At 39.0% G+C, this 22,272-nt stretch overlaps 1 protein-coding gene across 1 annotated transcript in view; it reads right to left on the reverse strand.

Moving 5' to 3' along the window:
* Positions 1-22,272, reverse strand: part of cep162 (centrosomal protein 162) — a 461,180-nt gene that overhangs the window by 185,779 nt on the left and 253,129 nt on the right. The window lies entirely within an intron of this gene.

A 22,272-nucleotide genomic window follows, 5' to 3' on the forward strand; every position in this document is an offset into this window, starting at 1 on the left:
ATAGATAGATAGATAGATAGATAGATAGATAGATAGATAGATAGATAGATAGATAGATAGATAGATAGATAGATAGATAGATAGATAGAACTTTATTGATTCCTTCAGGATAGTTCCCTCCGGAAAATTAAAATAGGGTATGTCCACACTTCTCTTTTGTAAAGTAAATCTGTACAGCCGATATGGGCATCTACATCAACAATATGATTTGCCTGAAAAAAAATTAATACATTTAAAAAAAAGAATAGTGTATGTCATGCCCTTGTGACAGTTTTGTTTAATTCCAAATACACTTTCAACATAAATTCATCCGTCTGTTATTATAACCATATCATACGACCACCAAATGAATTAGTACAACATTTTTAGAAAAATTCTGAATGTATAACTCGATGTAAATAAATATTTTAAAGGGGCTCAGCTGTTTGCAACTTGCTCTGTTATATAATTCAAACAACAACAAAAAAACAAGAACACCACAGGCTAGCTTATGTTATCATTCATGGTTCGACAGAACATATATATTTTAAGTGTCTATATTTTTCACAATTACTAATTATATTGAATAAAAATGGCTAATCGGTCTGAGGAATTTGTTTGGCATTCATGCTCGTCACTGAGAACCACTGGTGTATACATTATAAAAATACATTTGCATGTACAAATACATGTACAGAACAGTCACTTCTACTAATGCACGCTACAATTTTGTCCCATTGACTCCCATTATAGCGTCAATCATGATTTATTACAATGCTTTTACGATTAATACCGAATACATCTCTACCTTCAAAGCAATGGGAAAATTGATTTTAGGCTTTATGATATATTTTTAGAGCTGGACGATATGGCTGAAAACGGTATCAAGATATAAGTGTTTTATATCGGTCAATATCGATAGTTATATATATTTTTAATGACCTATAGACATATATTAATATATTAAATATCAAAATAATATATTAAATGTAAAAATGTTATTTGAAATGTAACCCTCATCTGATTATAGTCCCCACAGCTACCAAAGCAGGAAGGAAAGGAAATGTCAACACAGCCATGGAAAACAATCAATGTAAAGAAAATTCTAGAATAACAATGAACAACTAGCAGTACCAGTAGAGTGGAAAAACAAGTTGCCTTTACATTGAAGCTATTATCATATATCTATATATCTGATGTATGACACTGAAAGAGCCATTTTGAGAGGTAATTAGGAAGCCAGACATGTGATCGCGTGACGTAGTGGTAGGAACCGCAGATCCCTTCCCCACTAACAACAATGCAAATCATGCAGACTTTGTGAGAGCCAACGACGATTACTTGGGGAAAAACAGATGATCCATAAGGTGATCTACAAGTTTTAGAAGCTCTGCAAAACAGATCCAGCTTTAGTGAAACACAAAGCATCATGTAGCAGTATTGCGAAGTGCTAAACAAGAAATGCCTTGAAGAAATAAACAAATAAACATATGTTGGTACCGGTACCGATACTAAAATTATTTCGATACTTTTCGGTACTTTTCTAAATAAAGGGGACCACAAAAAATTGCATTATTGGCTTTATTTTAACAAAAAATCTCTCAGGGTACATTAAACATGTGTTTCTTATTGCAAGTTTGTCCTTAAATAAAATAGTGAACATACAAGACAACTTGTCTTTTAGTAGTAAGTAAACAAACAAAGGCTCCTAATTTAGTCTGCTGACATATGCAGTAACATATTGTGTCATTTATCATTCTATTATGTTGTCAAAATTATTAAGGACAAGTGGTAGAAAATGAATTATTAATCTACTTGTTCATTTACTGTTAATATCTGCTTACTTTCTCTTTTAATATGTTCTATCCACACTTCTGTTAAAATGTAATAATCACTTATTCTTCTGTTGTTTGATACTTTACATTAGTTTTGGATGATACCACAAATTTAGGTATCAATCCGATACCAAGTAGTTACAGGTCATATTCAAAGTCCTCATGTGTCCAGGGACATATTTCCTGAGTTTATAAACATAATATGTATTTTAAAAAAATGAAAGAAGATGTTGTGATGCCAAAAAATATCAACGTAATCATAGTAGTATTGACTAGATACGTGCCTGTACTTGGTATCATTATAGTGGATGTCAGGTGTAGATGCACCAATGGCGTTTGTTTACATTTTGATGCCGGTGAGCTACGGTGTGTAGTGAAGCATGTTTAGCTATTCCTCGTCCTGCAGGGATGATACTTGTAAGAAACGTACTTTGTTTGTCGCCATGGAGGCGAGGATTAGTGATTTAGAAGTAGCTAAAACACTGCCGACGGCGGATGGATGTTAGCCGCTAGCTAGCTAGCCATGTCTTAAAGCACCTCTTCCTGAGGGCGTTTCAGCGTTATAACTTCACCTTTATCGTTAGTTTTTAAGCCAAAATGCGTCCCTTCTCCCTTTTCTGTCTACACACTGTGTCTGCTTGTAAGTACTCTGTGATTGTGCGCTGCCGAACATGCTCGTCTGCTTGTAAAACCAGCAATGTCACGGCGTGACGACGACGCGGGCTTCAGAAGTAGTATAGTACCGAAAATGATTCGTTTGCATCGTGGTACTATACTAATACCGGTATACCGTACAACCCTAATTGCTACTATGGTACATTTTTTGTCTACTTTATACCTTTTGTTTTCGCCCTCTTTTTGTGCCCTTGTATCCTTTCCATCCTTTGTAACTGAGCTACTGTATGGAACGATTTCCCCTTGTGGATCAATAACGTTTGTTTAAGTATAAGTCTAACCTAGCTTTGCAAATTCCGGTTGTATTTCCACTGAGTGTGACATCATCCCCCCCACCACCCCTTGATCTCCAGATGACTCCCCCCCTGCCCCCCTTAATAGATGGGTATAAATACTACTAGTCCGTCATTCACGACCCTGAGGAAGCAGGTACAATTTAAGAGAGAGAGACAGACACACCAACTGTGGACTTTAGGCTTACAGGAGCTTATGTAGGCTTGATAAAGACAATAGAATAACACAGGAATCAATAAACCTCATGATACTACTGCAGCTTGAGTAATTAAATGTATTTTGCTCTAGAGCTTTTTAAATCAATACACTTCAACTGCGGCTATGCTGCCAGAATTTTGAAAAAAAACAACCCCCCCAAAAAAACATGATTATGCAAATTATAAAAAGAAGGAAAAAAACATGAGTGAGGGGGAGCAGGGAAAAAAAACAGGACTCAGAAAATGAGTTCCTCGCTCTAGAATTCAGCTGGCCACATTGATTAGGATGTGAGCTTCTTCACTCGCAGCAGTTCACATTCAGCTTGGAGGCCTTATCTGAAATTAAAAAGTCCTCTTTTTCCGACGCTTTGAAGTTTCTATAAGCCACTCAAATAGTGCAATTTGAAAAATGTGGAACCTAAAGAAGGCTTTGATTTTTCAGTCAGCTTTGCCTGTCACTTGGTGTTACATGCTGACGGATCTAAGGGCTAAAACAGAGCGACAGTGCCATGCTGGCAGCTTTTCCCTTTCGCCATAATAACAGCATTCTGCCATGATTGACTGCTGCACGGCACAAATTAAGAGCGAACTGAATCAGCCTCGGTTGAAACAGTGAAGCAGAAAACACGATTCTTTGTTGCCGTAATGTCACATTCTATGGATTTTTTGTACCGCTTTTGTTCAAAAAATTTTTTAGCATTAAAGACTGCTTTTGCACAGTCAAACCTAATTGATTTTTCAATTTCTTGACTTTAATAAGCAGAAGGTGTTTGTGGAATTCTGACTGAGCTTGGTTGCTGCAACTGTGGATTTGAACTAAAACTGTAAGAGCATGTTTTCAGCTTTAGTTTATATGATCACAACATAGTTGGATAAAAAATTATATAACTTGATAGTACAGTTTTTGCAAATAAGTATTTATTCGAACAGTTTCCGTATCTTTTTTTAAGCCGCACCCACCTAATTTTTGCACATACAAAACCCAAAAACCAGTGAAGTTGGCACTTTGTGTAAATGGTAAATAAAAACAAAATACAATGATTCGCAAATCCTTTTCAACTTACATTCAATTGAATAGACTGCAAAGACAAGATATTTAATGTTGGAACTGACAAACTAAATTTTTTTTTGTGTGCAAATATTAGCTCATTTTAAATTTGATGGCTGCAACATGTTTCAAAAAAGCTGGCTCAAGTGGCATAAAAAGACTGAGAAAGTTGAGGAATGCTCATCAAACACTTATTTGGAACATCCCGCAGGTGAACAGGCCAATTGGGAACAGGTGGGTGCCATGATTGGGTATAAAAGCATCTTCCATGAAATGCTCAGTCATTCGCAAACAAGGATGGGGCGAGGGTCACCACTTTGTGAACAAATGCGTGAGCAAATTGTCGAACAGTTTAAGAACAACATTTCTCAACAAGCTATATAGCAAGGAATTTAGGGATTTCACCATCTACGGTCTAGTAATATCATCAAAAGGTTCAGAGAATCTGGAGAAATCATTGCATGTAAGCGGCAAGGCCAAAAACCAACATTGAATGCCCGTGACCTTGGATCCCTCAGGCTGTACTGCATCAAAAAGCGACATCAGTGTATAAAGGATATCACCACATGGGCTCAGGAACACTTCAGAAAACCACTGTCAGTAACTACAGTTGGCCGCTACATCTGTAAGAGCAAGTTAAAACTCTACTATGCAAAGCCAAAGCCATTTACCAACAACACCCAGAAACACAGCCGGCTTCTCTGGGCCAGAGCTCATCTAAAATGGACTGATGCAAAGTGTAAAAGTGTTCTGTGGTCTGACGAGTCCACATTTCAAATTGTTTTTGGAAACTGTGGACATTGTGTCACCCGGAACAAAGAGGAAAATAACTATCCGGACTGTTATAGGTGCAAAGTTCAAAAGCCAGCTTCTGTGATGGTCTGGGGGTGTATTAGTGCCCAAGGCATGGGTAACTTACACATCTGTAAGTGAAGGCACCATTAATGCTGAAAGGTACATACAGGTTTTGGAGCAACATATGTTGCCATTCAAGCAACGTTATCATGGACGCCCCTGCTTATTTCAGCAAGACAATACCAAGCCACATTCTGCACGTATTACAACAGCGTGGCTTTTGTATATTGGGCGCACATGTCGATTAGCCACAGGTGTACACATTGATATATGAAATATCTACACCGGAAGTGATGATACGGTTTGGCCGTCGGGGTGAACACAGCATGACAGGTACTGTAAGCTGTGTCTACATTTAAGCTGTACTGTATTTAACAGCACACAACATGCCAACTTCACTGGTTTTGGGTTTTTTACATGGCGATTTCAAGACCTCCAAATTTGGTAAACAAAACTACATCTAAAATGCTCAGTACTATCAAACAGCTGGTGTGTAATAAGTACAATACTTACAGCATAAACACTTTGTGGGAATCAACATAACCAGACTAGGTTAAGTTTAATGGCACATACTACCCAATGACTAGACAACACACTGTAGCTTATACACAACACTGCAAAATAGAGCTAATAAAATATGGGATAAAAAGACTGGAATTTAGGTAAAAAAAATAATCAAAACAAATGAAGTTATCAGTCTATGCTGCTAGTTCATTGTACTTGATAAAACATCCTAAATTAAGATTTGTATAACTGGAAATTAACAGGACTTTTAAAATAGAACAACAACATATAAGTATTCAAATTCATCACCGTTTTTTGCAAATAAAAAACCTTGAAAACTTTCTGAACCTGTTGATCTGTTTGGCTACAGGTCACGTTTTTTTTTCACATTTGGAGTAATTGCTGCTTATTGATGGTTAATTCCTTTTAATGAGAGGTAAGTGGGCAGGTGGAGAGGCCAGAAACATGACAGGAGTGTTACTGTTCCCTTTCCACACATTACTCACACCAGCCAGCTGAAAGCACATCGTAGTCATCTGGCATTTTGAACTTTGGCATACTTAAATTCCCAGACGTGAACGCGGCCTACCTGCTAGCCATGCATCACTCTTAAATAATACAACATCGTATGTGTGTGAGGGTGACAGAGGAGGGAGCGGTAAAAAAACAGGTTTTAGCTGAGAATAAACTCAAGTGATTTGAATATACAGGAGTTACAAATTATAGATGGTTTTCTTAAGATCTGTGTACAGTGCATTCCAACTCTGCACACATGAGTGAGCATCCTTTCAAGACGAAACCTATCATCCTTTATGAGTTGATGACTATAAATGTCAAATACATTTACACGTGGCATAAAACTGTTCCGCAAGTCACGGCGGCTCTGAAGGATGACTAAACAAATTCATATTACAATGCAAGTGGAAGCACAGCATGGTAATTGAGATCTGCGACAGAATACCTCAGAAATACTCACTGACACCAGTGTTGCATTATGTGAAGGAGTCGTCATGTACAGTTATGAGGTCTGTTGAGATATCTCACTTGTTTTTCAACGTGAATTTTCTTCCTTTGTGTTGTGTGTTAGAAGCTATATTTACACTGCTGCTGAAATAAGATTTGTTTGCCCATACGTGACCTTTTTTCCCGTCAGTGTAAACCAGGCCTGGGCAATTATTTTGACTCAGGGAGCCAAATTTAGAGAAAAAAAATGTGTCTGGGAGCCGGTATACCTACAAAACCTCACAATAATGTTGATTGAAAGCTAACAACTTTATGATAGACCACCTTAAAAAACGGAATGGAATTGTATTTTTTTTACTGAATAAGACATCCAGAATGTACATGAAAATAAAGAATGTGGGATTTACAATATTAACTATAACCGATAAAACACTGAATATTGACAACGTATGAACGTCACACCCCCACTCCATCGACATATTTTACAATCAAACAAAAAAACAACAAAAATGCAACAAACTCAGCAAAACAAACAAAAAAACCACCTACAATCTGATATATCTGAGATATCACTAAGCTTTAGAACTTTGTTGTGAAAATCTTCAAACTGCTTGGTGCCTCATCTGAGCTGCTGTGACTTAAATTACCATAGTAACTCATTAGATTACCATAGTAACTAATTAGATGACCATAGTAACTAATTAGATGACCATAGTAACTAGTATATCATGCAAAAGCGCAAATTCCAACCATTGAAATACTTTGTATAGTTCAAGACTTACGGTCATTTGAAAACATCACTGCACATCATAATGGCAGCTACACTTTCCATCTTAAAGATATAAAAAAAAATGATTTGGGAATGTCCGGCGGGCCAGATTGAAAAGCTTAACGGGCCGCATGTGGCCCCCGGGCCTTAATTTGCCCAGGTCTGTTCTTGTAGAATGTTATGATCGACTGTATGGAAAGCAGCGCTAAAATCAAGTAGCAGCAACATGGATGAGGCATCAGCATCCATAGTTAGCAATAGGTCAATAGTCATTTTTGCGAGGACTGTCTCCTTAGAGTGATTTGCCCTGAAACCGGACTAAAAGGGTTCAGAGAGATTGTTAGATGCTAAGTGTTCATTTAGCTGCTGTGCAACGATTTTTCCGATTTTTTTAAGGGAAGGTGAGACACCGGCCGGTAGTTTACCATGAGGTCAAGATGGAGGTTAGGTCTTTTGAGCAGAGGATGAATACCTGCTTTTTTTTAATGCTAGAGGAACAATTCCAGAGGAAAGTGATAAGTTAATATTTAGCACCGATGGTCCTAATATTACAAACAGCTCTTTTATTTGGCTTGTTTTCCAGCGAGCCACGGTCCCATGACTGTGGTTCACCAATTCGACGTAAGACGTTTCACTCCATTTCACCAATCAAACGCCACCTGACAGCCACATGACTTCACTGAAAATAAACATGGTAAAAAGTGACATGACGTAAGACAAGGCAGCGCAACTCTTCGATGTTCGCTTACAAACTAAGACACAGAACATTCATGTCATGTGCTGTCATCTGTATCAGTAGGTAACATCTTGCTATGTACAAACCCCGTTTCCATATGAGTTGGGAAATTGTGTTAGATGTAAATATAAACGGAATACAATGATTTGCAAATCCTTTTCAACCCATATTCAGTTGAATATGCTACAAAGACAACATATTTGATGTTCAAACTGATAAACTTTTTTTTTTGTTGCAAATAATCATTAACTTTAGAATTTGATGCCAGCAACACGTGACAAAGAAGTTGGGAAAGGTGGCAATAAATACTGATAAAGTTGAGGAATGCTCATCAAACACTTATTTGGAACATCCCACAGGTGAACAGGCAAATTGGGAACAGGTGGGTGCCATGATTGGGTATAAAAGTAGATTACATGAAATGCTCAGTCATTCACAAACAAGGATGGGGCGAGGGTCACCACTTTGTCAACAAATGCGTGAGCAAATCGTTGAACAGTTTAAGAAAAACCTTTCTCAACCAGCTATTGCAAGGAATTTAGGGATTTCACCATCTACGGTCCGTAATATCATCAAAGGGTTCAGAGAATCTGGAGAAATCACTGCACATAAGCAGCTAAGCCCGTGACCTTCGATCCCTCAGGCTGTACTGCATCAACAAGCGACATCAGTGTGTAAAGGATATCACCACATGGGCTCAGGAACACTTCAGAAACCCACTGTCAGTAACTACAGTTGGTCGCTACATCTGTAAGTGCAAGTTAAAACTCTCCTATGCAAGGCGGAAACCGTTTATCAACAACACCCAGAAACGCAGTCGGGTTCGCTGGGCCTGAGCTCATCTAAGATGGACTGATACAAAGTGGAAAAGTGTTCTGTGGTCTGACGAGTCCACATTTCAAATTGTTTTTGGAAACTTTGGACGTCGTGTCCTCCGGACCAAAGAGGAAAAGAACCATCCGGATTGTTATAGGCGCAAAGTTGAGAAGCCAGCATCTGTGATGGTATGAGGGTGTATTAGTGCCCAAGACATGGGTAACTTACACATCTGTGAAGGCACCATTAATGCTGAAAGGTACATACAGGTTTTGGAGCAACATATGTTGCCATCCAAGCAACGTTACCATGGACGCCCCTGCTTATTTCAGCAAGACAATGCCAAGCCACGTGTTACATCAACGTGGCTTCATAGTAAAAGAGTGCGGGTACTAGACTGGCCTGCCTGTAGTCCAGACCTGTCTCCCATTGAAAATGTGTGGCGCATAATGAAGCCTAAAATACCACAACGGAGACCCCCGGACTGTTGAACAACTTAAGCTGTACATCAAGCAAGAATGGGAAAGAATTCCACCTGAGAAGCTTAAAAAATGTGTCTCCTCAGTTCCCAAACGTTTACTGAGTGTTGTTAAAAGGAAAGGCCATGTAACACAGTGGTGAGCATGCCCTTTCCCAACTACTTTGGCACGTGTTGCAGCCATGAAATTCCAAGTTAATTATTATTTGCAAAAAAGAATAAAGTTTATGAGTTTGAACATCAAATATGTTGTCTTTGTAGTGCATTCAATTGAATATGGGTTGAAAAGGATTTGCAAATCATTGTATTCCGTTTATATTTACATCTAACACAATTTCCCAACTCATATGGAAACGGGGTCTGTAATTCAACCATACACTGGCATTGACTGGTTACAAACTACATTGCTCATATAAACATCAGCGTGTTAAACCACACGTTATTGATCAACCTCAGTTGCTAGGAAGCAAACAATTGTGAATCAATTTCACCTGCTGTTGTGCAAATGGGACAGACAACTTGACTGGAAAAAAGATGGCTTTTCGCTGTGTGGAAATCAAACGAGCAACACTGGGTGATCATTTATCTTTGCATCCACTGCTGACATGTCGCGCCACAGACGCTCCTGGAGTCAATTGATCCCCTGATCCGGGTCAGGGGAGAGATTTTCCAGGAGCATGCCCAGACATTTTAGGTCCTGCATGCAGGAGTGTACACACTTTTAGTTAACTCAACCTGTGATCAAATTTTCCCAATTTGATTTCAAGTAATAATCTGAAGCCAGCACTCAATAAATCAGACCTGGGCAAATTAAGGCCCGTTAAGCTCTTCAATCTGGCCCGCCGGACATTCCCAAATAATTTTTTTAGATCTTTTACATGGAAACTGTAGCTGCCATTATGATGTGCAATGATGTTTTTAAAATTACCGTAAGTCTTGAACTATACCATGGGTGTGACGTTCATATGTTGTCAATATTTAGTGTTTTATCGTTTATACATTATTTTCATGTACATTCTGGGTGTCTCATTCAGTAAAAAAATGTAAAGTTCTGTTTTTTAAGGCGGTCTGTCATAACGTTTTTAGCTTTCAATCAGACATTATTGTGAGGTTTTGTATTAGTGTTCCTAAAAATAGATCAGGGGTCACCAACGCGGTGCCCGCAGGCACCAGGTAGCCCGTAAGGACCAGATGAGTAGCCCGCTGACCTGTTCTAAAAATAGCTCAAATAGCAGCACTTACTGCCTCTATTTTTTAAATTTTACTCAATTACTAGCAAGCTGGTCTCGTTTTGCCCGACATTTTTAATTCTAAGAGAGACAAAACTCAAATAGAATTTGAAAATCCAAGAAAATATTTTAAAGACTTGGTCTTCACTTGTTTAAATAAATTCATACATTTTTTTACTTTGCTTCTTATAACTTTCAGAAAGACAATTTTAGAGAAAAAATACAACCTTAAAAATGATTTTAGGATTTTTAAACACATATACCTTTTTACCTTTTAAATTCCTTCCTCTTCTTTCCTGACAATTTAAATCAATGTTTAAGTAAGTTTATTTTTTTTATTGTAAAGAATAATAAATACATTTTAATTTAATTCTTCATTTTAGCTTCTGTTTTTTCGACGAAGAATATTTGTGAAATATTTCTTCAAACTTATTATGATTAAAATTCAAAAAAATTATTCTGGCAAATCTAGAAAATCTGTAGAATCAAATTTAAATCTTATTTCAAAGTCTTTTGAATTTCTTTTAAAATTTTTGTTCTGGAAAATCTAGAAGAAATAATGATTTGTCTTTGTTAGAAATATAGCTTGGTCCAATTTGTTATATATTCTAACAAAGTGTAGATTGGATTTTAACCTGTTTAAAACATGTCATTCAAATTCAAAAATTAATCTTGATCAGGAAAAATTACTAATGATGTTCCATAAATTCTTTTTATAATTTTTTCAAAAAGATTCGAATTAGCTAGTTTTTCTCTTCTTTTTTTCGGTTGAATTTTGAATTTTAAAGAGTCGAAATTGAAGATACACTATGTTTCAAAATTTAATTGTAATTTTTTTCGTGTTTTCTCCTCTTTTAAACCGTTCAATTAAGTGTAAATATCATTAATTATTAATAATAATATAGAGTTAAAGGTAAATTGAGCAAATTGGCTATTTCTGACAATTTATTTAAGTGTGTATCAAACTGGTAGCCCTTCGCATTAATCAGTACCCAAGAAGTAGCTCTTGGTTTCAAAAAGGTTGGTGACCCCTGAAATAGATATACCGGCCACCAGACACACTGTTTTCTCAAAATTTGGCCCCCCGAGTCAAAATAAATGCCCAGGCCTGTACTAGAACGTATCAAAACACGTATTGGTATGTCATATTTAGCCTTTTCTTGGTCTAACTTCTATCTTACTGACAGGATGCAGTGAGTTTCCCATAACAATGTGAACTTGGAGTATGTTAAGGTAACGTGCGGAGTTCCACAGGGTTCGGTTCTTGGCCCTGCACTCTTTAGCATCTACATGCTGCCGCTTGGCGATATCATACGCAAATGCAGTGCAAGCTTTCACTGTTATGCTGATGACACCCAACTCTACATGCCCCTAAAGCTGACCAACACACCAGATTGTAGTCAGCTGGAGGCGTGTCCGTAATATCGCTAAAATGTGTCCCATTTTGTCCACGACCGATGCTGAGATCATTATTCGTGCGTTCGTTACGTCTTGTCTCGATTACTGTAACATATTGTCAGGTCTAGCATTAAAAGACTACAGTTGGCTCACCTGCACTGGCTTCCTGTGCACTTAAGATGCCACTTTAAGGTTTTACTACTTACGTATAAAATACTACACGGTCTAGCTCCATCCTATCTTGCGGATTGTATTGTACCGTATGTCCCGGCAAGAAATCTGCGTTCTAAGAACTCCGGCTTATCAGTGATTCCCAGAGCCCAAAAAAAGTCTGCGGGCTATAGAGCGTTTTCTATTCGGGCTCCAGTACTATGGAATGCCCTCCCGGTAACAGTTAGAGATGCTACCTCAATAGAAGCATTTAGGTCCCATCTTAAAACTCAGTTGTATACACAAGCCTTTAAAGGCCTACTGAAAGCCACTACTACCGACCACACAGTCTGATAGTTTATATATCAATGATGAAATCTTAACATTGCAACACATGCCAATACGGCCGGGTTAGATTAGTAAAGTGCAATTTTAAATTTCCCGCGAAATATCCTGCTGAAAACGTCTCGGTATGATGACGTTTGCGCGTGACGTCACAGATTGTAGCGGACATTTTGGGACAGCATTGTGGCCAGCTATTAAGTCGTCTGTTTTCATCGCAAAATTCCACAGTATTTTGGACGTCTGTGTTGGTGAATCTTTTGCAATTTGTTTAATGAACAATGAAGACAGCAAAGAAGAAAGCTGTAGGTGGGAAGCGGTGTATTAGCGGCAGGCTGCAGCAACACAAACACGTAGCCGGTGTTTCATTGTTTACATTCCCGAACGATGACAGTCAAGCTTTACCATTGGCCTGTGGAGAACTGGGACAACAGATACTCTTACCAGGAGGACTTTGAGTTGGATATGCATGCTTGTGGAGATGGTACAACAGAGACTCTTACCAGGAGGACTTTGAGTTGGATACGCGCTACCGTGAGTATGCAGCTGCGGCTTCCAAACATTTGATCGCTTGCCCGTACGTGCGTGCCGCTATGTGCATGTCACCTACGTAACTTTGGGGAAATATATGTGCTGTATGAACTTTGCGGAGGTGAACGGTACTTTGGGCTGTGGGATTGAGTGTGTTGTGCGGGTGTTTGAGTTGTATTGGCGGGTTATATGGACGGGAGGGGGGAGGTGTTTGTTATGCGGGATTAATTTGTGGCATATTAAATATAAGCCTGGTTGTGTTGTGGCTAATATAGTATATATATGTCTTGTGTTTGTTTACTGTTTTAGTCATTCCCAGCTGAATATCAGGTCCCTCCCGCCTCTCACAGCATCTTCCCTATCTGAATCGCTTCCACTGCCCTCTAATCCTTCACTCTCACTTTCCTCATCCACAAATCTTTCATCCTCGCTCAAATTAATGGGGAAATCGTCGCTTTCTGGTCCGAATCGCTCTCGCTGCTGGTGGCCATGATTGTAAACAATGTGGAGATGTGAGGAGCTCCACAACCTGTGACGTCACGCTACTTCCGGTACAGGCAAGGCTTTTTTATCAGCGACCAAAAGTTGCGAACTTTATCGTCGATGTTCTCTACTAAATCCTTTCAGCAAAAATATGGCAATATCGCGAAATGATCAAGTATGACACATAGAATGGATCTGCTATCCCCGTTTAAATAAGAACATCTCATTTCAGTAGGCCTTTAAATAAACCCCCCTTTTCAGACCAGTTGATCTATTGTTTTTCTTTTCTTCTCTGCACCCCTCTCCTGCGTGGAGAGGTTATCAGGTGACCACGGACCAGCCTCCATGGAGGATGCACTAGCTGTTCAAAGTCGGGACCTAGGGTGGACCGCTCCTCTGTGCATCAGTTGGTGACGTCTCTACGCTGTTGACTTGTCTTCATTCAAGATGATCCCCTGCTGGCCTTCCAATGGACTGGACTTGAAATCGGGATCCGGGGTGGACCACTCCTTGTTATGCATCAGTCGGTGACGTCTCTGCGCCCCGACGAAGGGGATCCCCTGCATGCCACACTATGGATCGGACTCTCACGTTATTAACCGTGTCCACTTGGCATCCATTGCACCGGTCACCCAGGGGTTTGGGGGTCCCCACATCTGCGGTCCCTTCCAAGGTTTCTCGTAGTTCCCATTGGGTTTTTTCTTGCCCTGATGTGATATCTGAGCAGAGGATGTTGTCGTGGCTTGTGCAGCCCTTTGAGACATTTGTGTTTCAGGGCTATATAAGTCAACTTTGATTGATTGATTGATTCAAAATGCCTACAATATTTGATGTTTGAAACATATTTGTTCAAGTGGGTTTTTTACATGCTAAATATTCTGTTGATTAAACTTGACGTCCAACAATTACTGGCTTTATTGATTGTGTGTTAGTTCGTGAGAGAGTGCGATAAATACAATTGTACAACAGTTTTACGGTATCGAGTTGCTTTGTGACAATTCTTCAAGACAGTCCAAGGCAGAGTGGGATTTTGTCTAATCAGAGGCTGCACTAAAAGAGCATCTGGGAGAGATGATTCGGGACAATAAAAGGTCAAATTGTGCAGTTGTTGTACAGTAATTAACATTTTAAACTTGGATGAACCATGAAAGTAAAATATGCAAATGACCACACATTGCTGCCACTGCACATTGCTGCTGACCCTCTGGATGCTGCTTGATTTAATCCTGTTGATTGTTGGTTGTAATTAATTCATTCAGATCGAATCATTTTCTACTGTGTAAGACACAGCATGCGGTTATTTCACCATATCAGCCAGAGTCAAAATGGGATTTTTGAGGAGCGACCTATATGCATGTTTTGGAGTAACGGGAAATAAAGGAATAAAAACTTTAACTTATAAGGGAATGCTCAACCTTAGAATCATGTTGAGATATGAGCCGCATGTGCAAAGTTTTTGCTTTAAATTGCTGGAAAAAATTGGAGTTAGGAACCAGCTTCAGATACCTCTCCACAGTCTGGGCCGCCACTCCCTTTACGCACATTACGTGCCATTTCTAATATAAAGTAGTGTAAAGTTCTTATATCTGTCAGTAAACTCGCCATGAAAGCGCTAAAACATACCGGTGTAGTGAGTTTACATTATTCACCCAAGGAACTTTAGTTATTCGAGAGTTCCGGTCGGACGTTTTTTCACGGGACACATTTCCGGTGTTGTTGTTTCCGGATGAGGAGATGCTGCTCCGTTATTGATTTAAGTAAAGTCTGATTGTCATTAAAACAGTTAGCTCCATTTTTTGACACTTCTTCCACTCCCGTCCTTGCACGCTACACCGCTACAACAAAGATGACGGGGAGAAGACGCTGCCGAAGGTGAGCCACGTCCGGCCGAGTCATACCAAAGACTATAAAAATGGGACCCATTACCTCCCCTGCTTGGCACTCAGCATCAAGGGTTGGAATTGGGGGTTCCAGCAACCTGAGGGTTCCTGGTTCGATCCCCAGCTTCTACCAACCTAGTCACGTCCGTTGTGTCCTTGAGCAAGACACTTCACCCTTGCTCCTGATGGGTCGTGGTTAGGGCCTTGCATGGCAGCTCCCGCCATCAGTGTGTGAATGTGTGTGTGAATGGGTGAATGTGGAAATAGGGTCAAAGCGCTTTGAGTACCTTGAAGGTAGAAAAGCGCTATACAAGTATAACCCATTTACCATTTTACCATGTAAAACACAAGGTTTTAAATTTAGAAAAAAATAATATCACTCCTTTAATGCGCCCTACAATCCGGTGCACCTTATATATGAAAAAAAGATAAAAAAATAGACCATTAATCGGCAGTGCGCTTTATAATCCGGTGCGCCCTATGGTCCGGAAAATATGGTAACTATACATGGACAGATAATTTCTCTAGTTTTTAGCCTTTGTTTCCTGAAATCTAGTCTTTTTATCTCATATTTTGTCAGCTCTTTTGGGCAGTGTAGTCATTAATTGATATTTTACAAACAATTTTTGATTTTCACAGTTTTTCGCACTTTTTTGTCTCTAAACGTGTTTTTAAAGCGATGATTGGCACAATGCTCTCGATGGTTTGCAACTAGGGATGTCCGATAATGGCTTTTTTGCCGATATCCGATATTGTCCAACTCTTAATTACCGATACCGATTACAACCGATACCGATATATACAGTCGTGGAATTAACACATTATTATGCCTAATTTGGACAACCAGGTATGGTGAAGATAAGGTCCTTTTTTTAAAAATGAATAAAATAAAATAAGATAAAAAAATTAAAAACATTTTCTTGAATAAAAAAGAAAGTAAAACAATTTAAAATCAGTTACATAGAAGCTAGTAATGAATGAAAATGAGTAAAATTAACTGTTAAAGGTTAGAAATATTAGTGGACCAGCAGCACGCACAATCATGTGTGCTTACGGACTGTATCCCTTGCAGACTGTATTGATATATATTGATATATAATGTAGGAACCAGAATATTAATAACAGTAACAGAAAGAAACAACCCTTTTGTGTGAATGAGTGTGAATGGGGGAGGGAGGTTTTTTGTGTTGGTGCACTAATTGTAAGTGTATCTTGTGTTTTTTATGTTGATTTAATAAAAAAAAACAAAAAAAAACAAACAAAAAAAAAAAAAAACGATACCGATAATAAAAAAAACAATACCGATAATTTACGATATTACATTTTAAAGCATTTATCGGCCGATAATATCGGCAAGCCGATTTTATCGGACATCTCTATTTGCAACCGATAATTTAGTGGTATACAAACGTTAACATTGGCATAGTCCACTAAAAAGTTTTACCATCCTCCATTAGGCAAAGAAGAATGCGTCACCGCCCTTGCTAATATTATTTCTTATTATGCTGCTATGGCCCTTTGCCACCGCCTGGCAGCCTGCAGTAGCGCTCTGTTGCTGCATCTCCGGCTGCATTAAGAGAGGGAACGAGACATAACTGACAGAAAATGGACTGAATAAAATATGAAGCATTCTTCCCTCAGTGTTGTGAACGTCTCTCCTATGGCACTGTTTCTTCTCTCTGATAATCCGTCCAGGCGCGGTCATGGACAGTTGAGCTAAATCCATACACCCGGAGTAAACAGCATTTGTGATGGGATATTAGCCTGAGCTGTTCGCTCATTTGGAGTGTCTGTCTCATTTCATGGGTGACATCTGAGAACCGCAGAGGTGTATTTCAGGCAGACAGCCCCTACCGTAATAGGTCGCATCTAATTACCTCTGGCATCTGTCAGTCACACTGGTCATTTGAGCCAAATGTTGCAGCATCTGCAGTGAACAATGAGTCATTGGTGCTGATTATTTCAGGAAAAAAAAAAAAAGAGTCAAAAATGGGAAATGTCATCTTTACACCACTGGACATGGTAGCAGGGGGCGGGAGAGAACGCACGGGCTTTTATATTTTTGGACCGCACACACAAACACACACACGGGGTCTTTGCTCACCGCGAGACAGTCAAATATTTGACATCCCGAAAACAAAGAATATCAGTAATGCATGGTCTATAAATGAGGTCATGCAATGCAAAGTCCAGCAGAAACATTTCAATCTACTGAGAGCCTCCTTGTGTTGAGTTTTATAAATATTGTGTATAGGGTTGTACAGTATACCGGTATTAGTATACTACCTACGATACTAATGAATCATATTCGGTACTATACTGCCTCTAAAAAGTAACGGTCCTTTAAAATTAATATTATGTTTATAAACTCAGGAAATATGTCCCTGGACACATGAGGACTTAAATTATGACCACTGTATGATCCGGTAACTACTTGGAATCGGATTGATACCTAAATTTGTGGTATCATCCAAAACTAATGTAAAGTATCCAGACAACAGAAGAATAAGTGATTATTACATTTGAACAGAAGTGTAGATAGAACGTGTTAAAAGACAAAGTAAGCAGATATTAACAGTAAATGAACAAGTAGATTAATAATTCATTTTCTACCACTTGTCCTTAACAATTTTGAGAAAGCAATATGGCATAATATGTTACTGCATATGTCAGCAGCTAAATTAGGAGCCTTTGTTTGCTTAAAGGCCTACTGAAATGAATTTTTTTTATTTAAACGGGGATAGCAGATCTATTCTATGTGTCATACTTGATCATTTCGCGATATTGCCATATTTTTGCTGAAAGGATTTAGTATAGAACAACGACGATAAAGATTGCAACTTTTGGTATCTGATAAAAAAAAGGCTTGCACCTACCGGAAGTAGCGTGACGTAGTCAGTTGAACATATATGCAAAGTTCCCTATTGTTTACAATGATGGCCGCATGAAGTGAGAGAGATTCGGACCGAGAAAGCGACAATTTCCCCATTAATTTGAGCGAGGATGAAAGATTTGTGGATGAGTAAAGTGCAAGTGAAGGACTAGTGGGGAGTTGAAGCTATTCAGATAGGGAAGATGCTGTGAGACCCGAGGGTGACCTGATATTCAGCTGGGAATGACTACAACAGTAAATAAACACAAGACATATATATACTCTATTAGCCACAACACAACCAGGCTTATATTTAATATGCCACAAATTAATCCTGCATAAAAACACCTGCGTGTTTGTTATGCTAGCTCCTAGCTCCTCTGCTAGCTCCTAGCTCCATAGAACACGCCAATACAATTCAAACACCTGATCAACACACACAATCACTCAGCCCAAAAGACAGTTTACCTAACCCAAGGTTCATAAAGCTTATATATTTTTAAAAAGTTACGTACGTGACGCGCACATACGGTCAAGTTATCGAATGTTTAGCAGCCAAGGCTGCATACTCACGGTACCTGATATTCAGCTGGGAATGACTACAACAGTAAATAAACACAAGACATATATATACTCTATTAGCCACAACACAACCAGGCTTATATTTAATATGCCACAAATTAATCCTGCATAATAACACCTGCGTGTTTGTTATGCTAGCTCCTAGCTCCTCTGCTAGCTCCTAGCTCCATAGAACACGCCAATACAATTCAAACACATGATCAACACACACAATCACTCAGCCCAAAAGACCGTTCACCTAACCCAAGGTTCATAAAGCTTATATATTTAAAAAAAGTTACGTACATACGCAAAAAAAAGCCAAAGCTGCATACTCACAGTAGCACGTCTGCGTCTTTGTCATCCAAATCAAAGTAATCCTGGTAAGAGTCTGTGTTGTCCCAGTTCTCTACAGGCGTCTGTGTATCCAAATCAAAAGTCCTCCTGGTTAGAGTCTCTGTTATCCGAGTTCTTCCATCTTGACTGCATCTTTCGGGAATGTAAACAAAGAAGCGCCGGCTGTGTACTGTTGTGGCTGACTACGTTCGAAAAATACGTCCATTTCGCACCGACAACTTTCTTCTTTGCTTGCTTGGCTTCCTTCTCCATAATGCAATGAACATGATTGAAACAGATTCACGAACACAGATGTCCAGAATACTGTGGAATTATGAAATGAAAACAGAGCTTTTTCATATCGGCTTCAATGTGGAAGGCATACCCGTGTTCGCCGGGCTACGTCACGCGCATACGTCATCCGCAGAGGCGTTTCGAACCGGAAGTTTAGCGGCAAATTTAAAATGTCACTTTATAAGTTAACCCGGCCGTATTGGCATGTGTTATAATGTTAAGATTTCATCATTGATATATAAACTATCAGACTGCGTGGTCGGTAGTAGTGGGTTTCAGTAGGCCTTTAATTACTACTAAAAGACAAGTTGTCTTGTATGTTCACTATTTTATTTAGGGACAAACTTGCAATAAGAAATATATGTTTAATGTACCCTAAGAATTTTTGTATCGAAACACATTTTGGTACCGGTACAAAAATATTGGTATCGGGACAACACTAATCGTGTACAAGAAAGTATTATACGCACGCACGAACGCGCGCACACACACACACACACATACATACACATACATACACATACACATACACACACACACACACAGCTATAATTGCAGCATATTAGACATTTTGGGTCAGTATAAATCAGAACATTCTTTGTTATTAGTTTCTGTCGGGATGCTTTTTATGACACCCATACTTTTGCTTTGTTTGCTTCCATGCCTGTGCACTCCCCTACTGCACTGTTTATATTTGTTAATAAATACATTATAACCTGCACTTTTCCTGCTGTCTCTTCATCCTGAGGTCCAGATCAACAACAATTCCTGCCGGACCGCAACAGAACCAAGACTACACATACAACCGATCGTAATTTTTGATCTACAAACCCCAAAAGCAGGGAAGTTGGCACTTTGTGTAAATCATAAATAAAAACAAAATACAAATATACAAATGTAAATGGTAAATACAAACAGAATACAATGATTTGCACAACTTTTTCAACTTATATTCAATTGAATAGACGGCAAAGACAAGATATTTAATGTTCGAACTGGAAAATGTTATTTTTTGCAAATATTCGCTTATTTGGAATTTGATGCCTGCAACATGCTTCAAAAAAGCTGGCACAAGTGGCAAAAAAGACTGAGAAAGTTGAGGAATACTCATCAAAAACTTATTTGGAACATCACAGGTGAACAGGCTAATTGGGAACAGGTGGGTGCCATGATTGGGTATAAAAGCAGCTTCTATGAAATACTCTGTCTTTCACAAACAAGGATGGGGCGAGGGTCACCACTTTGTCAACAAATGCGTGAGCGAATTGTCAAACAGTTTAAGAACAACATTTCTCAACAAGCTTTTGCAAGGAATTTAGGGATTTCACAATCTACGGTCTAGTAATGTCATCAAAATGTTCAGAGAATCTGGAGAAATCCCTGTACATAACATTGAATGCCCGTGACCTTGGATCCGTCAGGCGGTACCGCATCAAAAACCGACATCAGTGTGTAAAGGATATCACCACATGGGCTCAGGAACACTTCAGAAACCCACTGTCAGTAACTACAGTTTGTCGCTACATCCGTAAGTGCAAGTTAAAACTCTACTATGCAAATCGAAAGCCATTTATCAACAACACCCAGAAACGCCGCCGGCTTCGCTGGGCCCGAGCTCATCTAAGATGGACTGATGCAAAGTGGAAAAGTCTTCTGTGGTCTGACGAGTCCACATTTGAAATTGTTTTTGAAAAATGTGGACGTCGTGTCCTCCGGACCAAAGAGGAAAAGAACCATCCGGATTGTTATAGGCGCAAAGTTGAAAAGCCAGCATCTGTGATGGTATGGGGGTGTATTAGTGCCCAAGACATGGGTAACTTACACATCTGTGAAGACACCATTAATGCTGAAAGGTACATACAGGTTTTGGAGCAACATATGTTGCCATCCAAGCAACGTTATCATGGGCGCCCCTGCTTATTTCAGCAACACAATGCCAAGCCACGTGTTACAACAGCGTGGGTTCATAGTAAAAGAGTGCGGGTACTAGACTGGCCTGCCTGTAGTCCAGACCTGTCTCCCATTGAAAATGTGTGGCGCATTATGAAGCCTAAAATACCACAACGGAGACCCCCGGACTGTTGAACAACTTAAGCTGTACATCAAGCAAGAATGGGAAAGAATTCCACCTGAAAAGCTTCTAAAAATTGGTATCCTCAGTTCCCAAATTCCCAAATGTTTACTGAGTGTTGTTAAAAGGAAAGGCCATGTAACACAGTGGTGAACATGCCCCTGTGCCAACATGTTTGCAATGTGTTGCTGCCTTTAAATTCTAAGTTAATGATTATTTGCAAAAAAAAATAAAAATACGTTTCTCAGTTCGAATACAAAATATCTTGTCTTTGCAGTCTACTCAATTGAATATAAGTTGAAAAGGATTTGCAAATCATTGTATTCTGTTTTTATTTACGATTAAGGTGCCAACTTCACTGGTTTTGGGTTTTGTACATCTAATTTGGCATGATGCGAAAATGACTATATGTGACATTGCAATGCAAAACAGTTGACATTTGGTAGTCCAGTACAGTATATTACGTTTTACATTCGACTCCAATTGACCTATGACACACAACAGAATGAGTGGTATAGAAAATAGATTATATTATTTAAATTTTTATTAGTTACAGCCGAGCATGAGTTTCATCACCTGTAGCTATAAGTAAATGTTATGTAAATGTTAATAATCTGGCCACTGGTCATGTAGAAGGTGTAGAAATGAGAAAATTGCTCCGGAGAGCGAGTATCAGTCCACAGACAGTCTGTGCATGTAAATACATGGGTGGAGGGACATCCATCAGTCACCTAGTCCAACCAGCATTACACACATTTTAACTTAGCATGTGTGTGTGCAAGAGAGAGGCAGACCAATAAACATATTGCCCTCAACTTTTGAAATGTAATTATTTTGTAATAACGAAACCCGATCTCATGAATAACAAAATTCATATTTGCTTAAACTGATCCTGTCATTTTTACCCTGTCGGCCAAATCTTGTGCTATTATAAACATAGCGCATGAGTTATGCTGCTAAGACAAAGCTACAGTAC

This window comes from Entelurus aequoreus, linkage group LG11 (genome assembly GCF_033978785.1).
Source record: "Entelurus aequoreus isolate RoL-2023_Sb linkage group LG11, RoL_Eaeq_v1.1, whole genome shotgun sequence".
NCBI lineage: Eukaryota > Metazoa > Chordata > Actinopteri > Syngnathiformes > Syngnathidae > Entelurus > Entelurus aequoreus.